General features: G+C 38.6%; 1 protein-coding gene across 26 annotated transcripts in view; it reads right to left on the minus strand.

The window, feature by feature from the left end:
- ENOX1 (ecto-NOX disulfide-thiol exchanger 1) overlaps window positions 1–12,097 on the minus strand; it is a 584,882-nt gene that overhangs the window by 340,772 nt on the left and 232,013 nt on the right. For 9 of the 26 annotated variants that reach the window (XM_054665246.2, XM_054665241.2, XM_054665243.2 and 6 more), the window contains 2 exons: window positions 6,988–7,063; window positions 4,484–4,590 (listed from right to left, as the gene is read on the minus strand). The exons of 6 other annotated variants lie outside the window; for them this stretch is intronic. The gene's annotated coding sequence lies outside the window, so the exon portion shown is untranslated. Of the gene's footprint in view, window positions 1–4,483; window positions 4,591–6,987; window positions 7,064–11,919; window positions 11,982–12,097 lie in introns of all 26 variants that reach the window. 11 more of the 26 variants (XM_054665232.2, XM_054665233.2, XM_054665237.2 and 8 more) reach the window with 3 other exon arrangements.

Consider the following 12,097-nt stretch of genomic DNA (forward strand, 5'->3'; position numbering starts at 1 on the left):
AAAAACCCTCTTCCTAGAGTCTCTCCTTTTGGTGTAGAAGCCCTTTCTGATCCTCCCACAAACTCTGTTTCCCTCTAACACTGAATTTATTACACTTTTTGAAACTTTCTGTCCATATGTTTGTCTTAAGCATAATAACTTCCCAAAAGACATTTTATCCTTGCCATGTAGGAAAGTCTTTGGCACAAAATAGTAAAAATTTATGGAATTAGACTGTTGTTGTTGACAGAGACAGTTCTTCTCTCTCAGAGTGTATCAATCAGTCCACTGTAATCAGTCACATTGAATTTATTCTGAAATATCAATGAAACAGTCTCTAGCAAAACTCCCACCTTTAATGTCTCTATCTTGTAAACAGAAATCTGAAAACTCAGCAACTGAGAAATGCATTTTTACCTAGTCAATAGAATTCAAACTCAGACAAGAATAGCAAAATAACAACTGCTAAAAGTACTTTAAAATAACTCATTAGGAAGCACAAGTCCCTCTATTCAACAAAAAAAAAGAGTAAAATAACTAATTCATCTCTAACTTCATTTATATTTTCAGTTCATCTTCTGACTTCACAAGAATGGAAGTTTTGTATTCTACTATGATCAATACCTCATGTAAAAATAGTTACGGCACAAAAATGCATGACTTTTCAGATGATGTTATTTTTAACATTGCTGAAATTTACCATTACTTAAAATATACTAACTGCATCAGTAGATTCTAGAGGATACTCCTCTGTATCTTGCAAATGTATATATGCTCCGAGCCTAATGCTCTTATGGCTCCTCCTCAGTCTCCAATGAAAATGAGGTAGATCCTAAAAGAACCCAGTTCCAACATGTCTGGTTTCAGAATTATCCACTTCAAGTTGAACTCCTGTGATCAAGGCCTTAAAAGCTGTACTGAATTCCACATTCAGGTCCCACTGGTTCAGGAGACACTAGTATCAAGGCTCTAAGACAGCGGCCGCCAATCTTTTTGGCACCAGGGACCAGTTTTGTGGATGACAATTTTTCCACAGATGGCAGCAGGGGGATGGTTTTGGGATGAAACTGTTCTACCTCAGATCATAAAGCATCAGAATCTCATAAGGAGTGTGCAACCTAGATCCCTCACAAGCACACTTCACAATAGGGCTCTCGCTTCTATGAGAATCTAATGCCTTCGGTGATCTGATAGGAGGTGGAGCTCAGGCGGTAATGCTCACTCGCCTGCCTTTCACCTCCTGCTGTGCAGCCTTGTTCCTAACAGGCCACAAACTGGTATTGGTTTATGACCTGGGTGTTGGGGACCCCTGCTCTAGGGTGCAGGAAAAGGTGAACTAATATTAATAAAGGGAAGGTAAACTAATACGAGCTGTGTGAGGCATGGTGCTGGGTATCCTACACATAGTTGGAGCCCCACAATATGCTATTGCTCATTCAACACGGTGTTTTCCTCCAGCGTCCATCAGCAGTTGGGTGTCATACTGGAGGGACAATGGGCTGTGAGGACTTCCCAAGAGATGGTATAAGTAGGGAGAGAACCACATTTGCTGTTCTTTATGAGAAATTAGGCACATTTCAAGAATAGTTTTGCCTACACATCTTTCTCATCTTCTACTTGACTGCAGATAAGGTATATCCAATCCTTGCTTGAGATAAGATGTGACTGCACTGCTCAGTGCCTCAGCTATCACAAAAACTCTGAGAGGGTTAAATTATTACTGGCCCAATTTATAGGTGAGAAAACAGTGCCTCAAAGGGGTTAAGTAATTTTCCCATGATAATGTGCTCAAAAACTCTCCTCCTTACAAAGTTTCTAAGACTTATCTTCAGGGTATGTGGACATAGCAAAGAAGTTGTACTTTGTATTGAGTTAAAGAATCAATCATCTCTAGCCAATGAGCCTTTTGTGACATTACGATAGCAATTTAGATCAGCAGTTTATGTTATTAAGGAAAGGAGTTCGTATTACAAAACATGCTGCTTCTTAACTGTTTAAGAGTTTAGACCATAAGTAACCCATATTTAGAGAGCAAAACCCTGGTGTCATTGTGCTTTTTCCCAGTAACATCCTTCAAATATTATCATATCCAAGAGACAAGTTTTTTTTAAGTAATTTTGCGTAACTCTTAAAAAGATACACAATCCTAAACTTAATTTCACTGGGATTTTTAAAATAAAATAAAAATTACAGATGCTGTTTCAAGATATGCTTTCTCAAATACTTTTCCAAGTATAGCATACCTAACACAGAACATAGTTTACCTTTGTCCATGGTGAGGCTTCAAAATGGAGCAATTAGATCAAGTTCAGGGGATAATTTATTTTCTAAAAATTATGTGGCCTTTCTTTTTAATTCTATTTATGTGATGTATCACATCTATTGACTTGTATATGTTAAATGATCCCTGCATCCCTGGGATGAAACCAATTTGATCACGATGTATTATCTTTTTGAGGTGCTGTTGACTCAAAAGTTGTGGAAAAGAGAGAAAAAAATGAAAATTATGCAGAATATTTCTGCTTCAGGAAACTACTGACCCATTTTTTATCTTTTAAGATAAAAACATTTTTATACACCAAAAACTTTTATCTTAAAAGGTACATTATAATTTAGTCAAATTTGATAGTCATGGGCTTCATAAGCTGCAACAACTGATTATTACATTTGATAATATGATGACTGAAAAGCAAAAGAACATTTGGTATCTTAATATCAATTTAAATTTCACCCGATCATGATGGCAAAATTGCCCACAAAGCTGTTCTAGCTGTTCCTTACACCTTTCCTCTTCTACAGCACACTCAGCCAGTGCAGGAGAGGATGGGCCCAGCACAATTGTGTCCACACACCAACTCAGACAAGATGAGGTTATTTTGACTTAAAGGGTATGTGGTAAGCTTAATGAAATGATTTAAATAATCTTTACGCAGGCCTTAATTTTTTTCCATTTGCTTCTTTAGTTTAGAAAACACTGGTTTTATAAGGAGCTGGGTTTTGTTCTCAGCTTCTCTGTATTTTAATGTCCTGCTGGCCTGACCTAGTCTCTACCTGATACCCTGATGTCTGAGTCATCTCCAACCTCTCCAGGAAGAAGCAGGGACCTTTTGCCCTGTCACTCTGAGAGGTTTCTGATCTCTTACCAACCCTCTTTGAGAGCCCTGACTTAAGAAAAAAAATGCTTGAAAATAAAACACCGAAGTATTCATCGACAGCTTCAACTTCATTGTGGGAGACATTCTCTGATGTCATGAAAGGAGCATGCCAGGGAGGCCACCCATCAATTGATTTTTGAAATTCCTAGAAGCCATAGAAAAGGGCTCACCTCTGCTCTAGGAGATAAACAGTACTTCATAAGATATTTATTAACCTAGAGGCTCTTAACTAAAAAAAAAAGAAAACAATGCAGCCTTTTAGTATATTCCTAGAACCCTCCTCATTCCCCTTTCATTCCTTAGCTTATTCCCTCCCTTCTTCTTTCTCATTTACACAGAATCTTAGGGTCAGAAGAAACCTTGCTGGTTAAATAATTTAGCTCTTCTAGCTATACATTCTCTTCCCTTTTTATTTCTCTGCATCTCCATGCCCCAGCTTGCTTCTCCTCTCCTCTCTGCAACTGTTCTTCCCCCTCTCATTTGTTCTGAAATTGCTGCTGCCTACATGGTAGGCACTCCTGGGTATACACAGTAGGACCAAAATAAGCCTGACATGAATGGTTTTGCCTGGGTCATTAACTGAGGTCCAGGACTGACTACCCAAAAAGAACTACCTAACCTTGTAGTCCTCTGCCTGTCTTAATACATGAAGGTAAGACTAGGCAATCAGTTATTTGTTGAGCTAATGAATGAGCAAATGATTGCTTATCCAAGCAAATAGCATGTCATAGCATTTTCTGTTAAAGTGAAAATACAGCCCTAGGAGAATTAAGGAGGAGCTTCACTGGTCACAGATATCTTATTACCAATTAATTTAAGGATATTGCTCCTTCCTAATAGAACTAGTCATGATAAAAAATGGGAGTTTGTAATAATATTGAAGAGGAAGAGGAGGTAATTTTGGAACCTGGGATATTCTGTATGGGGAAATATGGGGAGTGGAGATGGGGGTTGGAAAATCTGAGCAGTCAGAGGCAACCTAGAGACACCACCGGTACCTAAAGACAGGTGTTAGGAGGCACCAGAAGTTGGGAATGGCACACAAAAATGAAATACAGCAGCAAAATTGAACACGAATACTATTATTTAATGTAGGTTTAGGCAGCTATTGTCATAACACCAATTCATATGTGCTGAATTGGGAAATCTTGCATTGAGCAGTCAATAAATAATAACTAAAGTTAATAGTGAATATAGGACCATCACCATTTTGCTACTTTACTTCTCAAAACAAAACAAACAAGAAAAAAAATGCTATCCCATAAGACAGACTGGGCTTGACACTTGGTTGCTCTGAAAACGAAGGCCCAAAGAAAAAGTTCCTGTTTTACTGGTGTCAAAGTACTCACCGCTTCTTTAAAACTGGCTCACTTAAATATATCTGCCTTATCCCTTTTTGATGTCATTTGTACGATTCACTTTTGCTTTGGTTTCTGGTTTTGCAAATTGTTAGTTCCTGCAGATAATGACAAGTAGAGGGATTAAAGGAAGCGCAGGATAATGAACAAACAAAAAGCATGATATAAATCAGGCACACAGTGATGTTTACTTAAGGCTGATATGTTGGAGAACTGACTGTTGTTGTTTTCCATTCTAGTCCTAGAGTATTGTGAGAATAAAGTATCTTTCTTTCTTTCTTTCTCTTTAAAGAGGGAGTTTCACTTTTGTTGCCCAGGCTGGAGTGCAGCTGCGCGATCTCCGCTTACTGCAGCCTCTGCCTCCCAGGTTCAAGCGATTCTCCTGCTTCAGCCTCCCGAGCAGCTGGGGTTACAGGTGTGCTGTCACCACGCCCGGCTAATTTTTGTATTTTTAGTAGAGACGGGATTTTGCCATGTTAGTCAGGCTGGTCTCGAACACCTGAGTTCAAGTGATCCACACACCTTGGTCTCCCAAAGTGCTGGGATTACAGGCATGAGCCACTGCGCCTGGCTGAGAAATCACAAAGTATCTTTCTAAGTGCACTAATGCTACTTGGGGAAAACATAAATAATTACAGGTGGATCCTAGATAAGGAGACATTCCTTGTTACTTCCAAAAAAATTCCATAATCTTTGGAGATTCCAAAGAGATTTTCCATCCCTCCGGAATCATATGGAATGCGAAAGGCAGGTATACATGAGAATCCATGTACACATTGAATCAGAAGGAAAGACTATGGCAAAAATATGGAGCCACATTAGGCACTTAACAGCAGTCTGGGCTAAAATCCTATTTCTGCCTACAGTTACCTTGAAAGGAATCCTTTGCTGCCCTTTATGTAAATGCAAGTGATTTAAAACATGGTTAGATCTGTATAGTGCTATACAATTTACAAAGTACTTGGGCATTCATTATCTCCTTTGATTTTTGTAATTTTTTTGTATCTCCAGTTCCAAAATGAGAAAAGTGGTGCCCAGAAGACTTGTGTAGCCAGTATAAAAACATGCGGTAACTGGTTTCAAAGCTAGGACTCCAATCAGGTTTTGTTTTTATTTTTGAGACGGGGTCTCACTCTGTCACCCAGGCTAGAGTGCAGTGGCACCATCTTGGTTCACTGCAGCCTTGACCTCCTGGGCACAAGCGATCCTCCCACCTCAGCCTTCTGAGTAGCTGGGACCACAGGTGCACACCACCACACTCAGCTAATTTTTGTATTGTTTGTAGAGATGGAGTTTCACCATGTTGCTCAGGAGTCTGGTCTCAAACTCCTGGGCTCAAGCAATCCATCTGCTTCAGCCTCTCAAAGTGCTGGGATTAAAAGTGTGAGCCACAGTGCCTGGCCCTAACCAGGTTTTTTGACCCCTAGCCCAATATTCTCTTAAACTCTTAAGCAATGTTTTCTTATTTTCAAAACTGAACTAATTATATCTTGGACGAGAATTAATAATTTAAAGACATTCTAAAAATACAAAGTAGCTTTAAAAATAACAAAGTGATTCTTGCATTCTTATCCTGTCTATCTAAGAGCTCAAGTGTCAAATGATATCTTCCTTTCTATTGGTATCCCAAAATAGTAAATTATAAAAAAAAATTGGGAACAAATTGCAAACCCGCTAATATCCCAAAGCTTTCATGAGTAAAAAGATGTTAGGATTAAGGAGAAGCTACAGAGGAAAAGTGCTATCATAAAACATCACCTTAGCTGTGTCTTAATAATCACACAAAGACAACTAAGCATCAGCCGTATATGTGTCCTCAACCATCTGTGTTCTCAACCCTTGCTTTTTTGCCTTGTAGCAAACTTTGCTAATTTCACAGTACTGTACAATACTTCTTGGTATTATGTGAAGTACTCTATTTAGACATGTTGACTTCACTAATTAGTCTATAAATACTTGACTTTTAGCCACTGCTTTGGTAAGTGAGATAATTGCTGAGGAAAGGCCAAAGCATTTACGATCAATCAGATGAGGAAAAGGGGAATATGGTCTTTGAGCTGAGTAAAATGTAAAACATTATGTGGCAAGGCAGAAGCTATTAGCAGCATCAATATCTCTCCTAGTACCTTAATAAATCATTACATCAAAGCCCCGACAGAGGATGGAGAAAACCTCAGTCTACCTACATGGAAGCTTCCAAATTGGAAAATAAAATTCCATTTAAATTACAAAGACCCAATTCATGTACAATGGAAATGACAAGCTACAAAACTAGTCTCCAAATCCTGGATGTGCTAAGAGTTTCGAATCATTAGTGAAGGGAGAAAAGCAGAAAGACAAAGAACACTGCTACTCTCTGGGTTGCACATTCATAATTCGCAAGTTGTAAATATGTATGAATCTGCCCACTGCAGCTAGGGATGACATACTGCTTTTTAGAGATAGCACAGAGCAGAGAAATCAAAGTAGAGGAAGGTTTGGCCATTATAACTTACCTCCTCCCACATTTAACAGTTCTCAATCTTCTCAAATCTCCCCTTACTTAAATTGCTCTCTTTTGGGGATGGCTTCCTAAAATGAAAAGAACTTCGATACCAATGAATGTTCAATGTATAGCAAAAAGCATCCCATGGTGAGCTCTCACCGTAACATGGGACGTAAATAATTGTATTTTTTCTAAATCTTTAATCGCTCCCATTCTCTTTGATGCTTCCAGGAAAACAAGCAAGCAATTAAAAGAAGTTACTAGGCTAACTTGCCCAGTTTTTTTTTTTTTTAACGCTAGAACTAATTATTTCTCTTTTCTAATATGTAGTAAAAGACAAAAGAAACATTTTGCAGAGATTCATATTATAGAACATTAGGCTTTCCCTTAAGGATACGTATTTCCTCACTTATAGAGATGATAGTGAATACTGACACTATTTTGACTCCACCACAGCTTTTGCTTTGCAGTCATACTGTTTAATTAAAAATAGGTTTTTTTCTTATAAGCTCAAATTACTCTACTGTAGATCTCTCAAACTTCATAGTAAGTTGAAGCTGAGAACTAAGAGGTCACATCAGGAAATTTATTTAGACAGGTCATAACTGGCAAATCAGCAACAAAAGAAAGCAGGGCTTCTCAACATCTTGAAACATTCATTCATGATTATTTCTTTCATTCCACAATTATCTATTAGACACTTGAGTATCATGCTTGGGCTTGATGATAATTATATCAAAGAAAGTTCCCAGAAGGTTCTATTCTCAAAAAAAAAAAAAAAAAGTCTGACCATCTAAGTGGGTACATAAGTCACCCAATACTTAAAATGTTAGCTAACATTAGAAGATGTAAATTATATAAAAGTTGATTGTCACAAGTGCCATATATGGCTACGTGCCAAAGAAGGGCTACGGTAAACTTTTATAAAGAAACCTCTATTGGCAGGGATTACCAGGGAAGGGACTAGGGGAGAGGGTAAAAGACCTGAGCTATATAGAATTTGAATAAGTGAAAAAGAAAAGGACACATGCTTCAATCAGTAGAAAAAGCCTGGGCAAGCCAGTGCGGGCACACAGTGCAGTGTGAAGCAGGAGAGAGTTCACAGTGCAGATCAGTGGTAGGTCAGGACATTAGAGTCCCACCCCAACACGCAGGAAAGACAGTGACTGGACTGCATATCTTAAGGTAGGAAAGTTTTTACTTCAGATGGGAGAAAAATAGAGAGTCAGGAGAATTCTGATACCATGTCCAAGTCCAAGACCATTTGGGGAGTCAAAATTGTATAGAAAGAAATATCTTCTCTAGAAGCAGCAGATTTCATGTATGGCCAGAAGGTGGTAGGGGTTTCCATAAAGCGGTCTGAGGCTATCAGGAAGCTTGTTTCTTATAGAAAAGGGGTTTCAGAAGACCCAGGGACAAGACACAATTTCAGGAAAGGGGCACTGGGAGGATGGTTCTTTTAGCGGAAACTTCCTCACAGGAACAGGGATGAGTGCCTAAGGGAGGAGCTCCTGCCTGGGAGAGGCAAGAAATGCAGAAATGAGAAGCAGGGTGGCTCTGACTTATCTTCCTGTTCTAAATGGAACCTAGTGTCTTGCTGGTTCAGGAGCCTCATTCTGGGCTAGAAATAGCACCCCACTTCCACCTCACCAGCCAGGTTCCAACCGTATAAGTAGTTGAGCTGAAAACAGGAGATTCATTTTGTGTGGTGCATACCCATAGTTCCAGCTACTCAGGAGGCTGAGGCAGGAGGATCATTTGAGCCCAGGCATTCGAGGTTGCAGTGAGCTATGATCATGCCACTGCCCTTCAGACTGGGTGACACAGTGAGATCTTGTCTCTAACAGAAGTTTTAAATTTTTAAAAAATTCATTTTGTGGTTGTAAGTACAAAAAAACCTCAATAATGATGAGAAAAAAGATATACGAAGATTTGTTGGTTAAGAGATCATAGCTGATAGGGTGTGTACGACTTACTACAACTGCTAGTCTCCCACACTCACACTATCTCCTGTCTTAAGAAGTTTAAGCAAATCTAGGCCCAGTGTCCCACTGAGGGAAATCACAAGAAGACTTAGAGGGGTCCCATCCATGAGAGCTGCACCATGAGTACATGCTACTTGGAAGGCTGCTTCTGTGGTCATTCTGAGAGCTGGGAAACCAACCTGGTGCTGAGCTGTCCAGAAGGCAGCATCTGCTGATTCTGGTACCACTGGGAAGAACAGGACACATCTTTACTAGGGAACCAGCTGCTAGTCAACAGCTGCCCCTTCTGCTCCCCAATAAGCACCTTTCTGATTACTGTCAGTTTTTCAGCAGAAAGGCCATCAGCTGTTGTGTTAATGATGGGGCTTCACTGGTTGGAAGAATTTTGCAGTCTCCAGTCTGAACTATTCCTCTGGGTGTCCTTATTCAAGCAGCAGTTAATTTGAAAACAATTAGCTGGTTGTTCACTTCCTTAAGGCAAAGCAATACTGGATGGGCTATCAGGTTGGACTAAGATTCCAGCAGAACACTCTGAAGGAGCCAGGATATTTCTAGGATGGGTCTGCTTTGTGTTGGCTTCAGGAAAAGTCTAGCATTTCTAACCCTGATCATTGTGAATTAGTCACTACTTCCCTTAGTTGCTCTGGCAGGCTTTCATTTATTTTTGCCTGGGTGACAAGGAGACACTTCTACATTTCAACATTAAACAGACTGGACGATTCATTTGTTTTCTTCTTTTTTTCACTCTTCCAGGTAAAGGGAAAATGGATCCTTATGGTGAATTATAGATGAGAAATCAATGAAAGATACAGAGACTAAAGAGAAGCAGAGTTTTATAAAAAGCAACTGAATTTGTTTTATAAAGTAGCAGATTTCCTTTTACAGGCTGGCCAACATAATCTTTGGGACTGAAATATCTTTCTGATAAGAGTATGTATTTTCTGTCACTGAATCCTCTACTTATATCCCCTGCCACACTTCATCCTGTTAATGAGGACAAAACAATATGAGGAAAGTTTTTCTGTTTTCCTCAGTCTCCCAATTCCTCACCTCTCTTCTCTGCAAACCACGCGGCTTCCATAACAAAAAGGATGACACAAACAGAGTAAAAATATGTTACCAGAGACTTTCTCAGTTCATGGCAATATTCAATCAGCTAAATCTGGCAAACTCATACACATCTGGCCTGCTGGCAAGTCTGACTAGAATTCAGCTGTGCCTGTACAAGGAAGCAGGGGAATAGCATTTAGAGTTAGACAGCCCTATGGCCTGCTGAATCCTCAAATATGCAAGGGGCTTATTCACAAAATGCTTCACAAAAAATGGCTCCTCCAAACACATGCATACTTATTTGATGTTTTTATACTTTTTTTCTTTTCAGTGCTAAGCCATCTTCTTTAGTTAGAACTATTTTTATCCTTTGTCACTTTATAAACTGCAGTGGAATTCAGTATTCCATGTACAACCTTACTTTTCTGTATGACATGGAGAACAATATGGGAATCAGAGGGACTTAAAACTAAGTCTATGGAGCCCAATTCCCAAATTGCAGATTTAGGCCTTACTGTCTCTCAGGCAGATTAGACGACTTCTGAAAAGAAATACTTATTTAAATATGCTTATTTTATTGTTATTGAGGTATGCATAAATTATCCCAAGTTATAGCTATCCAAAACTGAACAACAGAACAAGACCCAAAACTGCAGAGAATATATCAACTCAGTTGCAAAAGATAAGACAGTAGGAAAGGTGACATACAGAACAATATTGGGAGTTAGCATCATGAAGAAGATTAGCAAGATGTGTTTATAATACAACTTTCATTCCAACAGAAATTATAACATGCTAAAAGCATGGACCTCGAGGAGAAAATATCTATTTTGGGGGGCTAAGTAACTTTTGGAAAAGACTACAACACAAACTCCTTTAGTAAAATGCTTTAATATACTCTAGGCCGTTTCTTTAAAAGTAAGGTATGATTAAACTAAAACTTTCAAGTAGTTCAATGAACTAAGCAAGAACTGTTGGCTTCTCTGCAACCATAGTCCCACTTGCTAGAGATAATAACCATAAAAGTTTCATGTGCAGCCCACACATATACAAGCATATATAGCTGCATATTTACACGTGTGTATTTGCTGGTACAGGCCTAAAATATGGAAACATTTGCTATTTTATTAAGAAGTGCTCATACCATATATAATATTCATGCAACATTGTTCTGTATCATTGACATAGATGGGTTTGTTCTTTTTAATGGCTATTTTATGTACTATTGAACAGGTATGCTATAATACCTATATTCCTATTGGTATGCTTTTAGGTTACTTCTGAGTTTTAACAATTAAAAAATACGCAATATGTCTTCTTACAATTATAACTTTCTAACTTGTATAGATAGAACTAAAACTTCTCCAAAAATTATTATTCCAAGCTACACTCCTTCCAACAGAGTAACAATTTCTCACCACCACTAGATAGCATCAACTGTTTAAATTGTGTCCAATGGACAATTGAAAAATACTCTCTTATTTTAATTTTTGCCATCATTAATGAGGCCATCTTTGTCTGGCTGTTATATTTTTCTTTGAATAGCCCATTCACATTCTCTATTTGTTTCCTTCTACTGAGTTGTTACTTTTTACTAATTGAGTCCCTTGTTTCACAGAGAAATTAGCCCATCATCTGTCATATGTACTGCAAATACAATTCCTAATTTTTCATTTGTCTATTGGCTTTGGTTTTGTTTTGGAATGAGGAGACAGTCTTCTAGAAAATAAGACATATTAAATAATATATCGGTAATTGTAAAGCACAGATTGTATGGCGCCAGCCATCATGTGCTTTGTTCAGGTGTTATGCTTATCTTAGGTAACAAGGTCACCAGGATTAATTAGTGAAAATCCTGCTGAGTTTCAGATCATCTCAGTGGCCCTCTATAAAGTCTTCTCACTCACCTGGCAGCCTCCTTTCTTAATCTCAGTTGGAATCTCAACCTCAAAGTGGTTGCTCCTTGTATCTAGAAGTCATTTAAAAGACAGTAATCAAAATTTCTGTTCTCTTTTATTTGTTCCTCTGCTTCCCTATCAATAATTCTGGGAGGAGTGGGAGAGAGAACAGTGCGTAATCAAAAGG

This window comes from Pan troglodytes, chromosome 14 (assembly GCF_028858775.2).
Source record: "Pan troglodytes isolate AG18354 chromosome 14, NHGRI_mPanTro3-v2.0_pri, whole genome shotgun sequence".
Classification (NCBI taxonomy): Eukaryota; Metazoa; Chordata; class Mammalia; order Primates; family Hominidae; genus Pan; species Pan troglodytes.